Genomic DNA, 21,792 nt, shown 5'->3' on the forward strand with positions numbered 1-21,792 from the left:
GTAAAGCTGGTTTGGTGATGCTGAACTCTCTCAGCTTTTGCTTGTTTGTAAACTTTTTAATTACTCCATCAAATCTGAATGAGATCCATGCTGCGTAGAGTAATCTTGTTTGCAGGTTTTTCTCCTTCATCACTTTAAATATGTCCTCGCAGTCCTTTCTGGCTTGCAGAGTTTCTGTTGAAAGATCAGCGGTTAAACTTATGGGGATTCCCTTTTGTGTTATTTGTTGTTTTTCCCTTGCTGCTTTTAATGTATTTTCTTTGTATTTAATTTTTGACAGTTTGATTAATATGTGTCTTGGCGTATTTCTCCTTGGATTTATCCTGTATGGGACTGTCTGTGCTTCCTGGACTTGATTAAATATTTTCTTTCCTCTATTAGGGAAGTTTTCATCTATAATCTCTTCAAATATTTTCTCAGTCCCTTTCTCTTTCTCTTCTTCTTCTGGAACCCCTATAATTCGAAAGTTGGTACATTTATTGTTGTCCCAGAGGTCTCTGAGACTGTCCTCAATTCTTTTCATTCTTTTTTCTTTATTCTGCTCTGCAGTAGTTATTTCCACTATTTTATCTTCCAGGTCACTTATCCGTTCTTCTGCCTCAGTTATTCTGCTATTGATCCCATCTAGAGTATTTTTAATTTCATTTATTCTGTTGTTCATCATTATTTTTTTCATCTTTATTTCTTCCAAGTCCTTGTTAAATGTTTCTTGCATTTTCTCCATTCTATGCCCAAGATTTTGGATCATCTTTATGATCATTATTCTGATCTCTTTTTAGGTAGACTGCCTATTTTGTCTTCACTTGTTAGGTCTGTTGGGTTTTTATATTTTTCCTTCATCTGCTGTGTTTTTCTGTCTTCTCATTTTGCTTATCTTACTGTGTTTGGGGTCTCCTTTTTGCAGGCTGCAGGTTCGTAGTTCCTGTTGTTTTTGGTGTTTGTCCCCAGTGGCTAAGGTTGGTTCATTGGGTTGTGTAGGTTTCCTCATGGAGGGGACTAGTGCCTGTGTCCTGGTAGATGAGCCTGCATCTTGTCTTTCTGGTGGGCAGGTCCACGTCTGGTGGTGTGTTTTGGGTTGTCTGTGGCCTTATTATGATTTTAGGCAGCCTCTCTGCTAATGAGTGGGGTTGTGTTCCTGTCTTGCTAGTTGTTTGACATAGGGTGTCCAGCACTGTAGCTTGCTGGTCGTTGAGTGAAGCTGGGTGCTGGTGTTGAGCCAGAGATCTCTGGGAGATTTTTGCCATTTGATATAATGTGGAGCTGGGAGGTCTCTTGTGGATCAGTGTCCTGAAGTTTGCTCTCCCACCTCAGAGACACAGCACTGACTCCTGGCTGCAGCACCAAGAGCCTTTCATCCACACGGCTCCTCAATTTGGGATGATTCATTGTGTGTTTATGTATTCCATAGATGCAGGGTACACCAACTAGATTATGGAGCATTAATCCACTGCTTCTGAGGCTGCTGGGAGAGATTTCCCTTTCTCTTCTTTGTTCTCACAGCTCCCGGTGCTCAGCTTTGGATTTGGCTCTGCCTCTGCTTATAGGTGACCGGAGGGCATCTGTTTTTCGCTCAGACAGGACAGGGTTAAAGGAGCACCTGCTTCAGGGACTCTGGCTCACTAAGGCTTGGGGGAGGGAGGTGTACGGAGTGCGTGTCTAACCTGCGGCTGCAGAGGCCGGCGTGACGTTGCACCAGCCTGAGGTGCATCATGCGTTCTTCTGGGGAAGTTGTTCCCGGATCCTGGGACCCTGGCAGTGGCAGGCTGCACAGGCTCCCCGGAAGGGGGCTGTGGATAGTGACCTGTGCTCACACACAGGCTTCTTGGTGGCGGCAACAACAGCCTTAGCATCTTATGCCCATCTGTGGGGTCCGCCATTTTAGCCGTGGCTCGATCCTGTCTCTGGAGCTCCTTTAAGCAGCACTCTTAATCCCCTCTCCTCATGCACCAGGAAACAAAGAGGGAAGAAAAAGTCTCTTGCCTCTTCAACAGGTCCTGACTTTTCCCCAGACTCCCTCCCGGCTAGCCTAGCCATGGTGCACTAACCCCCTGCAGGTTGTGTTCATGCCGCCAACCCCAGTCCTCTCCCTGCCCTCCAACCAACTGAAACCCGAGCCTCAGCTCCCAGCCCCGTCCGCCCTGGCAGGTGAGCAGACAAGCCTCTCGGACTGGTAAGTGCAGGTCAGCACCAATCCTCTGTGCGGGAATCTCTCCACTTTGCCTTCCGCACCCCTGTTGCTGTGCTGTCATCCATGGCACCAAAGCTTTCCTCCTCCGCCACCCGCAGTCTCCACTCGCGAAGGGGCTTCCTAGTGTGTGGAAACCTTTCCTCCCTCACAGCTCCCTCCCACTGGTGCAGGTCCCATCCCTGGGAACGTGGGGTGTTTCTTGCCTTTTGGGAGGTCCGAGGTCTTCTGCCAGTTTTCAGTAGGTGTTCTGTAGGAGTTGTTCCACGTGTAGATATATTTCTGTTGTATCTGTGGGGAGGAAGGTGATCTCCATGTCTTGCTCTTCTGCCATCTTCCCCTCGTCCCCTCCCATTGATGTTTAAAAATGAATTCAGTGTGCTAATTTTGCTCTGTCCTTTGATAAAATGTTAGAGAAGTTTCATTAATTCCAGTCATTTTTAAGAAATGGAAATTCCTAAGATCTCTAAAAATTTCCCACACAGTTTGAACTCAGTATTTAGAATTTCTAATCACAGGAAATAAAATTGTAAACTTAATTTAATGCCAAATATTTCCCCCTCCTTCATCTGGAGTCCCTTGAAGTGTAGTCTAGGAAGAAAGGTCAAATATTGACTAGAAGTTCTTGTGTGAAGTTTACAATATGACACTTTTCTCTGGGAATAGTCATGCTTATACATAACAGGTTCTCTTGGGTAATCACCAACTCATGTTGCTGGGGGTGCCTATCATTACAGGTAGTTGCTCACTTCACTCCTTGGCTTTCTGTCTCTCCACACAGTCACTCATATTTGTAGTTCTATGGCTTTTTTCCATGTAGTACTTTTGTGCTGGATGTAAATTGGCCTCAGATAGGGATACTTTACTATGAGTTTTACATTTGATTCAGAAAAACATGCCTGAAAATTTTGGCCCCCATTCAGAGAAAAGTAGTATTATGTACCAGACTTAGTAGAGACCTCCCTTTGCTATGCTACCCAAGTAGTTCATCTTCCTGTGTTACTCTTGGTCTCTGTTTCTTCCTATCAAAGAGTTCTACTTCTCCCTTGGTGGAATAGTACCTTTTTTACAACAGCAGCTCTCTCCCAACCAATTTCTTCACAGTTCTCTTCGAGAAGCCCCCTTTCCCCCTGTTTTATATTAAATTGGGCAAACCTCTTCTACAATTTTCTATCTTTAGGTTCATCATCTTACATCAGAATGTCATATCTATTGAATCCAGGTGGTCAAATTGAACCCTCTCATTTAACATCCTGTTACTTGTAAATTTACTGATAAGAGTAATAGAAAAGACTGGAAGTGTAATGGAAAATAATACAGCATAAATTAAAATGTCAGACTGCCCTAATGGCTTTAATCAGAGATAATTCAGAATATTTCCCAAGTATAAGCTGAGTTTTGTTGCAAACATGCTCTGAATAGAGTTTATGAAAACTACTCTTAATTATATGTTTTACATTTTAGAAAATATTCTATTCAACACACATGATGTATTAGATATGTACTGATTATTTGTAATTCAATTAGCTTATTTCAATTTGCAAATCACAATGAGTAACACCAGGACACAGTAGACGTTTTATTAACCAGACATGGGCCAGGACTCCATTTTTTGCATGGGTCTCAGATGCTTTCTCCATTTTTTTTTTAATTTTAACAAAAAATTAAATGAATCAATTTTTCATGACAACATTCCGTGATTTTATATTTTGAACATCAGAAAATTATTTGGCTGAAGCTGGAATATATCAGAGACTTTTAGAAAGCTAACTTTCTATTAGCTAAAACACTTTGAAGTAATATAATTTATAGTTTTCATCCATTTTTAAACAGTTTATTTTCAGAATGAATTAAATCTATACAGCATATAGAAGTGTTGGGGTTTTTGGAGGGAGGGGTTGTCTCCAACAAACAGGAATGTTACAGGAATAGAAGAAAAAATGGATGCAAACATTGATTTTTGCTAAGTTTAAAAATTTTGTGTCTAGTGGATCAAAGAAGCTTTCCCAAAAGAGAGGATGCCTGAGTTGGATCTTGAAACCAGATGGAAAAGTAGTACAATTCAAAGCGTGTATAATAATTAACCCTACATGAAGAGGATGGAGAGAAACAGAGTTGAAACAGTAGCAGGCACTACATAATAAAGGGTCTTGTACAGCATCCTAAGGAGTCTTTTATTCTAAAGGCAACAGAAGATCATTAAAAATTTTTCATCAAGGTAAAAAGTCATGTTGGTGGTATGTATGAAGGGATTTGTTGGAGAAAGAACCAGAAGTAAGGATCCAAATAAACATGTTGTATTCGTAGTTCAGTTTAGAGGTAAGAGGCTCTAATGCCCCATTGTATTATGAGAAGAATGGAGAGACATTAATAAATGAAAATTGACTGGAATTGGAAAATAATAAGATATAGAAGATGAGAAAGAGCTCATAGTCAAGAACAAGGTTTAAATTTTTAGAATAGTTGTATGCTTTGATATCAACCAATATAAAAATGAGAAGAAAAGAATTGCAGTTTGAGAAGAGTAGGGAGGAAATAATAAAGTTGAATAAATAATTCAGTTTTGTAAATATTGACTTTGAGATGCCTACTGGATATTTAGCTGAAGATATAAGGTATAGAGTTGTATATCAAAGTTTGAAGATCAGGTGGATGTGTGGGCACGATAAACTGATTTGTTATTCATCAAGATATATATATATGTTGAAGTTTTGAGAATAGATGAAATTATTCAAATATAACCAGGTTTATATCCCTTAGGTGAATAAAGTTGTATGAGATCCATTTGCCAGACCTTGAATGGTCCATTAGGCAGTTTACTGTCCAGGAGCAGTAAAAAGAGGCTTTTCTGGGTTGTACTTTGTATGAGAGGGACAAGTGAGATAGGTACTTTGTGCAGCCTTTAAATGTTTCTGTAGAAGTCATATTTTTGTACGCCATACAAGATGAAAAAAAAATTATTTGTTCTGTTATTTGGATACTTTATTCTATTTTCCTTTCAAATTAAAAATCAATACATAGTCCCTGCAATAAGCCAAACAACTTTTTAAAGTTTCTTCTAGTTTCAATTGTAAATAATTTCACTAGTATTACCTTCTTCTGAATCTTTGGATGCTTTTTCATTTACATCTCTCTGTAGTATTATTTTATGAATTTCATTTTGTTATTCTTTTTCCTGTTTGCCCATTGAGGAATAAAGAGATATATAGCAACCCAATATTTCATAAAGTACATGACTTGGTTTTAGGCATGCTTAGTGTCTACTTGAGTATTTATATATAATTCCTTCACAGATGTTAAATTACAGAGTATTTTAGAATGAGGTCCCTAGGAAAAAATATTCTGAATCAAATATTTGCACACAGGAGGTTTATGGGTATGTATTTGGGACAAAGTTTGTGTGGATGAGGGAAGCAGGACTGAGCAGAGGCTGAAGTTAAATTATGGTGCAAAGGTCTCAGCTCATCCCAAGGGCTGAGCTGTCCAAAATGGAGACAAGAGGTTTGGGCCTTTGTACCCTAACATAAACTATTCTTTGAAGGCAAGCTGACCTTTAGGCAAGGAATATTCCAGGTGAAAGACTTAGCTGTGAGTTGTCAGGAGCCAGTACTCACAGCACCTATGGTGCACCATGGTACCAATTAGAGTCCCCATTCTGTGTCATTTTAATCCACACGTTTCTTATAGCAAGTTCACCCCATCTGGTTCCAGAATTTCATTTTGTCATATCTCCTGTGAAAACATATAATATGTAAGTTAGTGGGATGATTTACATCTTCTCCCTACTGCAGTTGGTCTCAAGGCCTTAAGTGATACTTATTTTCTCCCTCCTCCATACCTTTTCTATCTTCCCCTCATACTTTCTAGCACTTCCATTGTTCTAGGTGGCTTACCTCATAGGTAAACATGACTTTTATCTCTCATTAATTATCTCTTCAGCTTTGGCTGATGTACTTATCTATTTACAATTATAAGAGGTACCAGGGTAGTTAAAGAAATATTAGTGATTAACTGAATGTCAAACATATTCTTTATCACTACCATTGTGTAGCAATAGCCTTACTACTCACTGTTGATTAGGGTCAATTTTCTTACAAGTAATTCCTTAACTTGCATGTCTCTGTGCACAAGGAACTTGAAATTACCATATGACAGCCATAGCTTAAAGCTTAATGGGATTTGGGTTCTCTAGCAAAAGTGTCCCTCCACCTAACCAGAGTTAGGACTTCCAGAGCCTAAGTAGTGGGGATGGGAAGTACTGTAACTGGAAGGATGTAAAACAGGACTACAGCTAATTATACTCCTTGGTTTCCAGACCCAAGTGTTCTACCTATTGGGGAAAAGCAGCATCTAATTGTTAGTGATTCATGGTGTATCCCATATCTTTGAGGATGGTGCCCCATATTCATGGGTTATCAACTCTAAGCTTGTACCTCTGCTGACCTTTTAAGAAGCCATGGGGGATCTCATCTTCAGGTGCCCATTGTTGCATCTCTGTTGTAAATATTTCCTTTGGTTAGAGGCAATGATCTGAGAGATCCACTGTGAATAGGTCAGATACTCTGTGAATCCTTGAAAATTGTGCTTGTGAACAGGAGTGGTGAAGGCAAGAATATTCATCAATTACATGCAGGATGGATTTTAACCCTTTCAGGGTATAAGGGATCAATGCAGTAAACTTATCACCAAGTGACTGATTGGTCTTTAATTAATAAGATGTCATCAACATAGTGGTGAATTAATGTGCAAATATCATAGTGGATTTTCTGGTGTTGCATAATGTATCCTCTTTAGTAGGAAAGATTCTCTGTACATTTTGAATTTTTCTGTCAGTGTCTTCTATTCAGAAATGTTTACATTGTTTACATTACTTAAAGTAAGCCATTGCTTTTTCCAAACATCCAAGTTCCCTCTCCTCTCCGGATCTTTCCCAGAGTGATAAAATATATATCTGGGAGAGTGTCCCATATTGCTACACTCTCCAATATCCAACTTTATAGTTCAGTTCCCTTGACCCACCACCATCAGATTGCATTCCTATACATGCTCTCTTGGTTCCAGCTGATACATCTTGGCTTATTCTGTAGCATTTTTCTTTTTCTTTTTTGGCATTTATTTCTTCCTTCCTTGCAAGACCAGCACTTCTCCAACCTGGCTGAGAGGGAAAATGAGAATAAATTCCAAGGAAGTTTATGTTTCTTTGCAGAGCAGATGATTCTGCATCATGTTAAAACAAGGGCCTGGGATGGTTCTGGTCTTTAACAGGAAAGAGTAAGTCATTTTAGCACTTCAAGAGGGTTAAGAATAATCTAGGATTTGATGATCTCAATGAAGCCATTCCAGTTCTCAAGGTCCCATTAATTTCTTCAGGACTCTGATCTTATTGTAAAGATACTTGATTGTGTGGAGAATAAAACATCAGTGGAACACTGCTGCTCCCATATTTATGGTCTTATGGTCTAAGTTTAATGTTCATATTTTTAGGCCCTTGGCAGAGGAGATGAGATTAGCTTTATAAGCTGCCAAGGAATCCCACTGATTTTTACACTTCACATTAAGTCAGCCTTTAACTGACTTTCCATTATTCATGGATAGCATGTAACAATATTACATGGTTCTCTAGTCCTTATAGCTATTACTTTCCACCTACTATTCAAATGCATAAAATATTGCATCAGTCAGTTCATTTCCATTTTCATGTATCCCATTCAAGTTCAACACCAGGAAGGTTATAACAATTGTTCTGCTACATAATTCTGAGGGCTTTAAGAACACCACCTACTATAAGTGACTGAGTATTCAAAGTCAAAAGTCTGACAAGTGATCCAGCCACAAAATCTCCCATTTAAATCTGCATTCTGGAATCATCCAGGGACCAAATATCTTAGGTTGGGTTCCATGGCAACAGATTCTGAGCTGGATATTTGCATGTAGGAGGCTTACTGGGTGGTAGACTTAGGAATGACACTTCTAAGGAAGTGAGTAAAGCAAAATGAGCAGAGGGAGAAGTTGAAAAGGAATCTAGTTGCAACAGAGTACTTAGCCCATTCTGTAGGGATCTGGAACTGTACTGGCCCTTCAGAGTTGTCCTGAACTGGTGCCAAAGGGATGAAACTTGAACACCCATATAAAATGGTCTTTAGGTGCAGGCTGTTCATGACAAGGGAGCATAACTTTGGGTAAGACAACAACCTTCAATCAAGGGCAATTCCCAAGATGGAACTCCACTGTGAACTTTCAGGACTGGTAAGTTTCTACAGCTAAGGAAATGTGCATCTTGGTCTTGAAGGCAAATTGCAGGATCTGCCACAAGGGGAAAGTTAATTAATAAGGACTGCACCTTGAACAAAAATCTGTCTTTAGGAATCATTCAATCAATATTATAGAACAGTATAGAAAGCCCAGAGATAAACTCATGCACATATCTTTGACAAAGGAAGCAAGAGTATACAGTGGAGAAAAGACACCCTCTTCAATTAGTGGTGCTGGGAAAACTAGACAGCTACATGTAAAAGAATGAAATTAGAACACTTCCTAACACCACACACAAAGATAAACTCAAAATGCATTAAATACCTAAATGTAAGGCCAAACAATATAAAACTCTTAGAGGAAAACGTAGGCAGAACATTCTATGACATAAATCACAGCAAGGTTCTTTTTGACCCTCCTCCTAGAATAATGGAACTAAAAACAAAAATAAACAAATGGGATGTAATGAAACTTAAAATCTTTTGCACATCAAAGAAAAACATAAACAAGATGAAAAGACAACCTTCAGAATGGGAGAAAATATTTGCAAATGAAGCAACTGACAAAGGATTAAACTCCAAATATACAAGCAGCTCATGTACCACAATATCAAAAAAAAAAAAAACTAATCAAAAATGGGTAAAAGACCTAAATACACATTTCTCTAAAGAAGATATACAGATTGCCAACAAACACATGGAAAGATGCTCAACATCGCTAATCATTAGAGCAATGCAAATTAAAACCACAATGATGTATCACTTCACACTGGTCAGAATGGCCATCATCAAAAAATCTACAAACAGTAAATGCTGGAGAGGGTGTGGAGGAAAGGGAACACTCTTGCACTGACCTTGAGAATGTGAATTGGTACAGCCACTATGGAGAACAGTATGGAGGCTCCTTAAAAAACTGCAAATAGAACGACCATATGACCCAGCAATCCCACTACTGGGCATATACACTTAGAAAACCATAATTCAAAAACAGACATGTACCACAGTGTTCATTGCAGCCTTATTTACAATAACCAGGACATGAAAGCAACCTAAATGTCCATCGACAGATGAATGGATCAACTAGTTGTGGTACATATATATAATGGAATATTACTCAGCCATAAAAGGAATGCAATTGGGTCTTTTGTAGAGATGTGGATGGACCCAGACTCTGTCATACATAGTGAAGTAAGTCAAAAAAAAAAAAAAAAAGAAAAACAAGTGCCATATATTAACATATATATATATATATATATATATATATATATATATATATATATATATATGGAATCTAGAAAAATGGTACTGAAGAACCTAGTGACAGGGCAATAATAGAGACACAGACGTAGAGAATGGACTTGAGGATACAGTGCAGGAAGGGGAGGCTGGGAAGAAGTGAGAGAGTAGCATTGACATATATGCACTACCAAATGTAAAATAGATAGCTAGTGGGAAGCTGCTGCATAGCACAGGAAGATCAGCTCGGTGTTTTGTGATGACCTAGAAGGGTAAGGTGGGGAGGGTGGGAGGGAGGCTTAAGATGGATGGGAGATATATATATATATATATATATATATATATATATATATATATATATATATATATATATACATACATACATATAGCTGACTCACTTTGTTGTACAGCAGAAGCTAACACAACATTGTAAAGCAATTATAATCCAATAAATACTTTTTAAATAAAGAAGATAGTATATTGTGCTATTAAGAGCATGGGTTTTAGAACTATTAAATAATCATTTGACCTTGGACATATTAGTTCTTCCAAAAATTTTCTATCTTTAAAACAGTGGCAATGAGAGTACATATAATAAAGAATAGTTATGTGGATTAATTAAATGATGCCAGTAAAGTTATTAGCAATGTGCTTACTACTTAGTTTAATGTGTGGTAAATATTCAGTATATGATACTTACTTTAGGTTTATTATTATTTTTCTGTATCTGAGTAGGGATTTTACACTGTTTCTTGATGATTTTTCTAGTACTTTGGAATGATGAAATATTAAATATAAAAGAGAAAATAGCAAACACATAAATGAATAAACCTTCCTGAATCTTCTAATATAAAGTGCTACCAAGATCTTTGTATTTTCACCCCTGAATGGAGTTCTACTCTTTTCCAGAAATAAGTTAAAATATCAAATATTAAGTTAAAACTTTGAGACATGCAGTTAGACTTTACTTGGACCACTGGTTATAATAACTCAGCTATAATAAATGGTTATATTTTGACCAATAGGAATCCCTGTCAGCTTATGAAAGTAGTGGAGCAATGTCTAAGGTAGGATAACAAAAATCTTATAGAAAAGATAGAGTCCGAAAAGTTAGAAGAAACTGGAAACACATACACCTTTATTTTCAAAGAAAATACTCTGATGAAGAGGAAGAATGAAAGGAGGAAAAGGAGGGAGAGAAAGAGAAGAAAAAAGAGGAGAGAAGAGATGAGGGAAGGGAGGCAGAGAGAGATGGAAGGTGGGAGAAAGAAAGGAAGGAAGGAAAAGAAAAGCAGAGTGTGAGAATATTAGCAGTCTAAACTACACAGGAGGAATGGTTATCTGTTTTTCATCTTCTAATTATTACGTCACAGAGGGTCTATGATTTTTTACCTGAGCATTCTAATATTTTTCTCTGAAGAAGCTGAGAATGTCCTTCTCCTTATCTTCCACCTGAAATATTTCCTCTCCTAAATTTTAATTTTCTCATTCAATGTTTCTTATTTCATTTGTGTAAGGAGGGGGGATGTGAGAGGCAGAGGCAGAGGGGAAGAGAGAGAGAGAGAGAGAGAGAGAGAGAGAGAGAGAGAGAGAGGGAGAGAGAGAGAGAGAACTTAACTTCCTAACTTGAAGTTCAACTTCTCTATTCTTAGAATCTTTAGCAAAGATTATCTAATATCTAGTGATATTGTTACAGACACAGAATCACTGGGCACTTTCCATAATCCCTGGTGAATTTCAGTAGGTTTTTGGGTCCTGCAGTGAAGAACTCTATTATTGCCATCTTCTTTGGATGATTATCCTATTTGGCTAATGTTCTACATGACTGCTACTGAGCTTCCATCTGTCATGGCTTAATGTAACATCTAGGACAAGCACTTTAAAAGGGTAATTTCTCTACTGTCTAGTGGGCTTATAAATAATAAAGGAAAAGGAGATAACACTGTGGGTGTTTACATTAAATAAAAACAGAGGCTCATTTACTGAGTACCTCTTATGAGCTAAGCATTCTACAGTATGCTCTCCTTTTAATTAATGCAAATTTCCTATAGTAGAGCCATTAGTTGGTAAAGGAAGACAAGCTCATAAATTAATAAATTTTATCACAGAATTGAAATTCAAATCTATTGTATTTTAAAACTTGACTATTTGTCTTTGTCATAATTTTTCAAATGCTTAGGAATTAGTGTAATTTTCAGGAGATTTAAAAATTAAATTTAAAGATATTCATTCCATTTTCTGTGTGTTTTCTTTGAAACCAGGTCTTGAGACTCTATATCAACTCTTGAACCCTTTTGGATTTTCTTATCTCATATGGGAAAATGCACAAATTTCACACATCTTGAAATCCCTCAGGACAGAATGGAGTTCTATTCGTCTAACTTGCAGCATCCTACACATCTACCTGTCTACATGGGTACAACTACATAGATATATTACTAATGGTCATGTGTCTTTATTCTTTATGCTTTGTATACTTTGTAGAGTGCTGGTTTTCTCCCATTTATCTCTTCATCTCCTTTCCCTCACAAAATGTCCTTTCCATCTACCTGAGAATTACTATTCTCATTCAAGATTCATGAGGAATATTCTCTTTTTATCTTCTTTTGATCTCAAGACCCCAATATTGTTATTAGTTATTTGTTGTGTACTTTATTATCCCAAGTATACCCTTAGAAAATAACATATTGCATTATTTTGTATATTTTCATCTCTGTCTCTGATTAGACTAAAATCCTTGAGAACAAGTATTGTATCACAGTATTGTTACACTCCAGCAATTGTAATATACAGATTACACAAAAGTCTTTGAGTTATAATCATGTAAATAAGGGAATAATTCATTTTCAGCATTTTAAACACTACTTTGAAAAGTCTTACAATATTAAAATGTTTTATATTCTTAAAGTAACATAATTCTTGGAGAAATAAAATAAAAATATAAGATTATATGTTGTAAATTTTTAATGTCCGATATGGGGTGTTTCTTGAAATATATAGCTCTTCTTTTCTGAAAATTATAAACTGATATTTAGCATAATACTACAAACACTTTCATAGGTACCTACAATTGTCAAAACATTTTTTAAAACTTAAATGACTATAAAACAGAAAACCTGACTTTATATTTTCTTAAAAAGCTATTTTTTCCTGCCATTATCTTTACTTCCTGAAAATACAAAGTCGACTCTCTCATTATTGTTATATACATTATTTCAGTGAAGTGTTTGCAAATGAAATGCAGAACTGATAAATAACACAAGGTACAGGATTTGTAGAATATTAAACTGTAAAACATAAAACTTGTAATATGGTTTTGTAGGGAAAATTGAGTCCATATTCCATTTTACCCAAAGCTCTATTTAGCAAGACTTTCTTTTATTACCATGCAATTTACCAAGCATGTGTAATTTCCACATCAATTATTTTATCCAGTGACAACATAAACATTCACACTTTCTGAAATAAAGGAGTTGAAGTATTATAGTTGCTTCATTCAAGCAGCTACCTTTAGGGTTGTGTTAGCAGTTCCATTCTATACCCAGTTTCTTGAAGTTTATAACTTGCAGTAAAAGATAACCCTTGGGTTGAATCTTTATGCACACAGGTAGTTTTCAGTGTAATTTATGGAGATATAGCTTCAAGACACCCCATTTCTGTTAATAGAAGCCAGGTTGTGAATCCCTTCCTGGCATTTGAACAGATTTATCCTGTAACTTTCCAGTGCGAGAAAATAGGTTTATCAAAATGGGAGAAATATTTCAGCTTGATTTTAGTAAAGTTATAAAGTGTAATACCTATCCCATGCAGATATACATTTTTACTAGCTTTTTTATGCTTATGGCAAAACGCCTTTTTTTCACCAAAACTGACCTTGGCAAAAGTTAGTTAGTTCTACTCAGGTATAATTAAAAATAAGCTCACTTTTTTTTTCTCCCAAACATATTAAAGTATTTTCTTTCTTGAACATGTCACTTAAAGCTAAAAAAATTTAATATGTTTTAAAATAAAGTAAAATTAGTAATTGATTATTTATACATCACAGTTCTACCTACAGTATACATGAATTCCCTTTGTATCCCACAGTTATTTGCTGCTAATTATTTTTTAGTAAATAAATATAAAAAAGGGAAAACATTCTGACATTTTATGAAAAGTTAAAAAGATATACCAGAAAATAAGTTACTGTAGAAATTAGACAATTTTATGCTATCATTTATATAAGCAAAATTATACAAATTTGAAAATTTAAAATTATGATTTAGATCCTCTTTTACATTTTTAACACACACATTTTGGTGTCATTATTCAGTCCATAAACCTCATGAATTCAGTGAGACTCAGCACATGTTCTGAAAAAATAAAAGAGAGATGTTAAAATCAATTAAATCAATGATACTTAAATTAAAGATAGGCTATAAAAATAAATTGTAATGGACCAAACCTCCATCAGTTCCAACATCTAACATAAACACTCATAAAATATAGTATAACTGACAAATGATTCATGCTAAAATGTTAACAGTAAATAAACCAAAAAACAGAATATGAATGAAATTGTTTAATGTTTAACAAAAATACATATGCATGTTTAACATTAATTTCAATATTATAATCAATCATTTATTTTCAATTAACAAGTTTAAAGAAATTAAATGATCTCTATATAGTGATAATTTTAGTTATATCTATCAAAAAACCTACCATCTGCCCCTTTAGTTTAAGCACTCTGAATGCAGGTATATTTGAGAGTTTTATTTTGGAATGATGTTGGATATTTTGATTTCTATATAAACATTATATACATATAAATTGTAAAACTCATAGAGTTGAATGAAAACTGATTTAACTTTAGTTTTGGTGTGCTCTTTTACCTATATATGAGCAAAGACTTATAGAAAAGGAGAGGTTCATTTAATTAGATTAAGAAATATGGATTATCTTTTAAATTTTAAATTAAAATTAAAGACAGAGTTTACTCATAAGTGACATTTTTAAACACACTGTTTCTAAACCAATTCAAAATTTTACAATCCTGAGGAAAAGGGAATAATGACTGCAAACTACATTGAGATTTAATTAACTCTATGCCCAAACAAGTTTGCTGATGCTAGGAAAAAGGGAGATAATTCTATCAGAAGAGTATATGTTTAGATATAGAAAATAAAGATCAAACGTTAATAATTTCTTCCTTTCTTTTGCAAATTTCAAATTAATGTTTATGCCAAATTCTCACACAATTACTTTCATTCTTGGCTTTAGGAAAGTTCCTATTGTGAATAATAGATTCAACAGAATGCAATGATAAATAAGAGAAACTTTAAATATGAGTATTTCAACCACGTGGTTTGTTTCAGATATTCAAACTAAATGAGGATTAGATTTCAGAAGTATTTAGTTAGAATAGGCAGGTTACAGTAGAGGGTAGAGAACAGCTTAGAAAATGTTATTTACCTTTGTCTTGCTCAAAGTTAAATAATATATTGAGTAACTCTCTAGGCTATTTAGATGTCACTCAAGTCAACCTGCTCTAAATGTCTTCAACTTGTTTTTGATGCAATTTAATGTCCATAATGCCATATTAAAATTTGCCTTAAATGATTGCTTTCAATGTTATCATTAGGGTGGCTTTATAGTGGTCAAATGGGCTAGACTGACATAATTTCTAAGAACTCTCTGTCCTGTGTGTTTCTGGATAGAGGGTGCCACAGAAATATTTTGTATGAAATTTAGAGAACAAAAGTGAAACATCAGCCATATTTTTTTTACACTTGAAAAGTTGATATATGGTCACCTGGAGCTGTTGCAGGTTACACATATAATTTATCTCCTGGTTCACTTAGTGACACAACCAGGTCTATAGCTGCTCCATAATTCCCTAGAACCCCCTTTACCTTCTGTGATTACTGGGCGAGGTCATATTCTTAGCTCTGTGATGAAGGGCTCCAGGTTCCCCATAAGACACCACCATCAGAAAACTTGGAGTCTGTGAGAGACTCACTGGGGTACAAGTCCAACCTTGTGTGTCTTGCTTTACATCTGTCTTCCCTTCCCATCTGCCTTCCTTGAGACCTCAAGATTCAGCATCAGACACAAAGATAAGAGCTCTGTAGGGATTGGTAAGTAAGTGTGTGTGTGTGTGTGTGTGTGTGTGTGTGTGTGTTTGGTGTGTTTTCTGGGCAGAGGTACTCCTTCTCTTACTGAACCCTGATTGATATAATTTCAAATAACAATTACATAAGGTATTATCCACAAGACTTTATTGAAAGACATACAACCCTATTAAAAATGGAGGAGAAATGATTTGAATAGATTGTACACAAATACCCAATAAACACTTTATTAGTCATTAGGGGAATGCAAATTAAAACCAGAATGCCACATCATTTCACACCTATTAGAATGATCAAAATTAAAAAAAAAAACAGGCAATGATAAATATTGTCGAAGATGTAGAGAATTTGAAATCCTCATATATTTCTGGTGGGATTGTAAAATGGTGTAATCCTTTTGAAAAACAGCAGTTCCTAAAAAAGTTAAATATATATTTACTATAAGACCCAGCAATTCCACTCCTGGGTATATAATCAAGAGAAATAAAAATATATGCCTACATGAAAACGTGTATAGGAGTGTCCATAGCACTTTTCATAATAGCTAGAAAGTGGCAACAATGTAAAAGTCCATCAGCTGATTAATGGATAAGTAAGATGCAGTATATTCATATAATGTAATATTATTTGGAAATAAAATAGTAGGGAAATGGATATATACTATAAGATGGCTAGACCTTAAAAATATTACTGAGTGAAAGAACAAGTCACAGAAGATAAGGTACTGTATGATTGCATTTGTGTGGAATATCCTGAGTGGGTAAATCCATAGTGACAGAAAGTAGGTTAGTGGTTGACTGGAATCAGGGTAGAGTGAAGTAGGGGCAGTGTGAATTGGGAATGATTTCTAAGCTGTACAGCGTTTCTTTGTGGGGTGTTGAAAATATTCTAGTATAGATTTTAGTGATGATTGTACAACTCTCGGAAAAATAACTAAGAAATACTGAATTGTATGCTTCATACAGGTGAATCTATGGTATGTGACATGTCTCAATAAAGCTGTAACAAGATTTCTGTCTTTTTTTTATGGGTCTCAAGATAATTATGTTGTTAAAAACTAGATAAAGTTTACCTACTTTACAATTCCATTCACACAAAATTCATCAAAATGCATACTAATCTATTAATCTGTAGTAACATAAAACAGATCAGTGTTTCCTTTGGATGAGGAGGAGACACTAAGGGACAGGAGGAATTACAAAGGACACAAGGAAATTTTGGAGGTGATGGATATACTCACTAGTTTGATAGTGTTGAAGGTTTCATAATTGTATACATATTCCAAAACGTACATCAAAGTATCCAAATGTAAACTTTAAATATTTAAATTGTGCAGTTTATTATATATCAATTAGAACTCAAAAAGTTGTTAAAATTTTATTATTTTAATTGTAAAGTTACATTTTCCTGCTATAACAAAATTATCTTTTATGGACCTAGAGAGCTTCAAAATACATGTAATTTAAGAATGTTGTTGTTTGCATTGGAGAATGTATAGATAGGTGAAACTATATCCTTGTATGCTTTATCAAATCTTATCTTTAACCATTTTGTCATACTGTACAAACACACACACGTATTATTTGTGTGTGTGTTAATTCCATATTCATTTCGGGTTGTCAACATTCACTGATACTAGTATACAACTCTGAAGAGAACTATACCACCAAATCTATGTTTACTTTAAAAATACTATAGTAATTTAGGCATAAGCAGATTAACCCAACAGTCCTTGTATCACCACTTCTACCTCCACATCCTTGTCTCTACTATGCATTCTAGATCTTTGTATTATTGGAAGAATTCTCCATACACTAATGTGCTTCTCAACCTCTCCCCTCCTGTTTGCTGTATTCTCCTTTGTGTACTTTTTGACTCAAGGGAACAGTATAAATTAACCTGTTCTTTTGTACAATTTTGGAATTAATTTAGAATATGAAAGAGGAAAATACATGGGCATCTGCATTATCTGATAAATATTATAAAACATGATATATTTGTAGGCAAGTTGGATTTAAAATATTGAATCTCAGAATTAGATAGAAAACTCAACTTATAGCAGCAGTTCTGAAAAACTTAAGCCTTATGTTCATGGCACAGCCAAATGCAATGAAGGACACATGCTTTTTCAGAAATACCAGCTCTTAAGAGAAGGGGAAGAGTAAAGGACATAGCAAGCATTTCCTTTCTCTCCTAAACTCACCACAATTTGTTCCCTGGGACAAAGTGTATGAACACAGTCAGTGACCAGGAGTGTTTTACTAATAGTTGTCCCTACACATTGAAGATGGAGTTCACTGAGATGTAGTACTAGGGATATGAGATATTTGCTTTAGATTATTTATGTAGCCTTAGTGAGAAATTTGAGTTAATTATCTGAGAGGGAGAGGCAAGTTGGAGTTTGGGAGAAAGGAGAAAATATCCTCTTGGGAAGTGGAAGAGGAAATTGACTAGGATGAAGTGAATTATCTAGGATTCCCAGGATTCAGCTATTTCATTTTAAAGACTGAACAAATAAAGACGTTGATGAAAAGTTTTGAGTTTTATATCTGTCCATTATTATTGTGGGAAAAAGTACCAAAATAATTGAAGACTTTTTGTAATGGATGGGTTCTATTCAGTGATTTGTTTATTCTCTTATTTTAAAAATTCTCTAAGTAGCATTTGGCACAATTGATTATCACTTTCTTCTTTAAATGAATTCTTCACATCACTTCAGGGAGACTATATACTCCTGGTTTTTCCCACCTCAATGGTTGCTCCTTCTCAGTTTTCATCACTGGTTTCTCCTTCTCTTACTAACTTATAAATGTTCTTATAATGTTGAATACTGATCTTAACTCCTGTCAATATTCTCTAACATCTAGGTAATCTTACCCTTTCTCATATTTTTTAAAATTTCTCTATTGTTAAAGTGTCACACTTTAATTGTTTAACCTAGTTTCCCAAAGTACCAGAATTACATTTACAAATGTCTAGTTCAACACCTATCTAATTGGATGCCTAAATGGCATATCAAATGTAATATGTATAAACCCAAATTCTTCATTCCTCAACTCATCCAAATCCCATTTTTACCCCACTTTTCCACATTTTGGTAGAAGGCAAGAGCATTACCCTAAGACTCAGTTTGGATTTCCCTAATTTTTTATTCCTGGCAGCCAAACGATCAGCAAATTTTACTGGCTCTACCTTTACACATCTTATAGATCAGAGCAGTTCTCATAGCACCACTCCTGCTCATAACCCTACAGTGACTTTTCATTAGACACAGACATGGGATTTGTTTTCTATTGCTGTATAACAAATTACTATATAGTTAGCAGTTAACACCACAAACATTGATTATTTCAGTTTCCATGACTCAAGAGTCCAGGCACAGTTTAGCAGGATTTTCTGCTCAGGGTCTCATGAGGCTGCATCCAGCTGTCAGCAAGGCCTGTGGTCTGAGACACAGGGTTCTCTTTCAAACTCATGTGACTGTTGGTAGAATGCATTTTCTCCTAGATTTAGAACTCTTAGTGGCTTACTTCTTCAATGCCAATAGGAGGGCGTCTCTGTTGCTTGAAGTGTCTTCCCTCTAGACCCTGTTTTAAAAGGCTTGACTGATAAAATCAGGCCTACAAAGGATTATCTCCCTTTTGATGAATTCAAAGTCAACTCTTTAGACACCTTAATCATATCAGCAAAAAAAAAAAAAACCTTCACTTTTTCTGTATAATGTAGCATAATTAGGGAATGACAGCCACCTTCAGATCCTACCCACACACAAGGGGAGGGAACTATACAGGATAAGTACTCAAGCAGATGAGAATCTTGGAAGCAATCACAAAATTCTGCCTATGGTAGATGTAAAATCCTTATTGTGGCCCTTAAAAAAATCTTTAAACTCACTTCTTATCACCATTCCCTTAGCACATTTTGATCTACTATTCTTTCTATTCCTCCAACAGGTCAAGATCAATTTGACACTTAGTGCCACTGGAATTTCTTTTCTCTACCGAAAAATGTTCTTCCCATAGCATTCATATCTTTAATTTTTCTTTCACTGTCTTCTCAAAAATCACATTTCGGGCTTCCCTGGTGGTGCAGTGATTGAGAGTCTGCCTGCCGATGCAGGGGACATGGGTTCATGCCCCAGTCCGGGAAGATACCACATGCTGCAGAGCGGCAAGGCCTGTGAGCCATGGCTGCTGAGCCTGAATGTCCAGAGCCTGTGCTCTGCAACAGGAGAGGCCACAACAGTGAGAGGCCCGTGTACCGCAAATAATAATAATAATAATAATAAATAAATAATGGAGGCTGAGGTTCCTTTCCAACTTATTAGCTGCAAAGTTATCCCTCATATTTATTTGTGTAATAAATTCAACAGAGTTGAATAATTGAACTAAATATATTTTATCATTTTATTTTATCATGATATATTTTTATCATTTTATCACTTTATCTTTTCTAATTGCATATGTTTCTGCTCTTATTTTAAAGGTGTTAAAAATTAGAAAGTGAATATTATCCATTGATCTTTTTATCAATTGATTTTTTTTCTAATCTTTAAATTAAAATATAATTTATCTAAGCAAAATATATTCTTTAGAGTACAGTGCTATAGGTTTTGACAAACATATGCAGTCATGTAACTACTACCATAATCAATATAAAGAATTGTTTAATCACATCTAAACATTCCCGGAATCTCTTTGTTGTCAATTTCAACCCCCAAAATGTAACTGTTGGCAACAACTGACCTCTTTTTTCTTTCTCTAGTTTTAGCTTACCAAAATATTGTATGTATGGAATCCAAAAATATGTAGGCTTTTAAGTCTGACGTCTTTCCCTTACAGTGCATTTGCAATTAACACTTGTTGTGGCATGTGTCAGTAGTTTCTTTCTATTGCTGAATGATATTCCATTGTATGGATTTACCATAGTGTAGGCATCTACATCCTTTTCTCTGTTAAGATATATAGGTTTTTGTGTGAATATTTATTTATTTATTTATTTATTTTCATTTCACTTAGACAAACACTTGGGCATTGGTTTGCTGGGTTATATGGTAATTGTATGTGTAACTTCTTCATACTGACAAATTGCTTTCCAAACTGGCTATCTCATTTTGCATAACACTAACAATGTATGAGATTTCCTGTTGTACTGTCTCCTTGTTAATATTGGTATTAAGATTTTCATCCATTCTATATTTCACATTCATTCTATATATCTTCAGTGAGGTAACAATTAAAAAATGTTGCCTGTTTATTAAAATCACATTGTTCATTTAATTATAGTTTTGAGAGTACTTTATATATTCTTTTTTTTTAAAGATTATTTATTTCTTATTTATTTTTGGCTGTGTTCGGTCTTTGTTTCTGTGCGAGAGCTTTCTCTAGTTGCGGCGAGCGGGGGCCACTCTTCATCACGATGCGCGGGCCTCTCACTATCGCTCCCTCTCATTGCGGAGCACAGGCTCCAGACGCACAGGCTCAGTAGTTGTGTCTCACGGGCCTAGTTGCTCCGTGGCATGTGGGATCTTCCCAGACCAGGGCTTGAACCTGTGTCCCGTGCATTGGCAGGCCGATTCTCAACCACTGCACCACCAGGGAAGCCCACTTTATATATTCTTAAAACAATCTCTTTATCAAATTTGTGATCTGCAAACATTTTCTCTCAGCATTGTATTGTATTTTCAACCTCTTTAACAGCATTTTTAAAAGAGCAGAAAACTTTAATTTTAAAAAAGTATAAAATAGTGAAACAAAATTATGAGGTGTGCTTTTAAGGTTTATGTAAGAAATCTTGCATAGCCCAGGGTTATAAAGTTTCTCTGCTATGCTTTCTCTAGAGGTTTTCTAGTTTTAGTTTGGGCACTTAAGTTTATGATCCATTTTGAGTTAATTTTAGTATACTATGTGAAATATGAATCAAAATTATTTTTTTTCAGATGTATATCGAGTTATTTTAGCATCATCTGTTTAAAAGGCTGTCTGTTCTCTATTTTTCATTGAAGGAT

Source organism: Mesoplodon mirus (genome assembly GCF_964341445.2).
Source record: "Mesoplodon mirus genome assembly, chromosome: 17".
Taxonomy (NCBI): Eukaryota; Metazoa; Chordata; class Mammalia; order Artiodactyla; family Ziphiidae; genus Mesoplodon; species Mesoplodon mirus.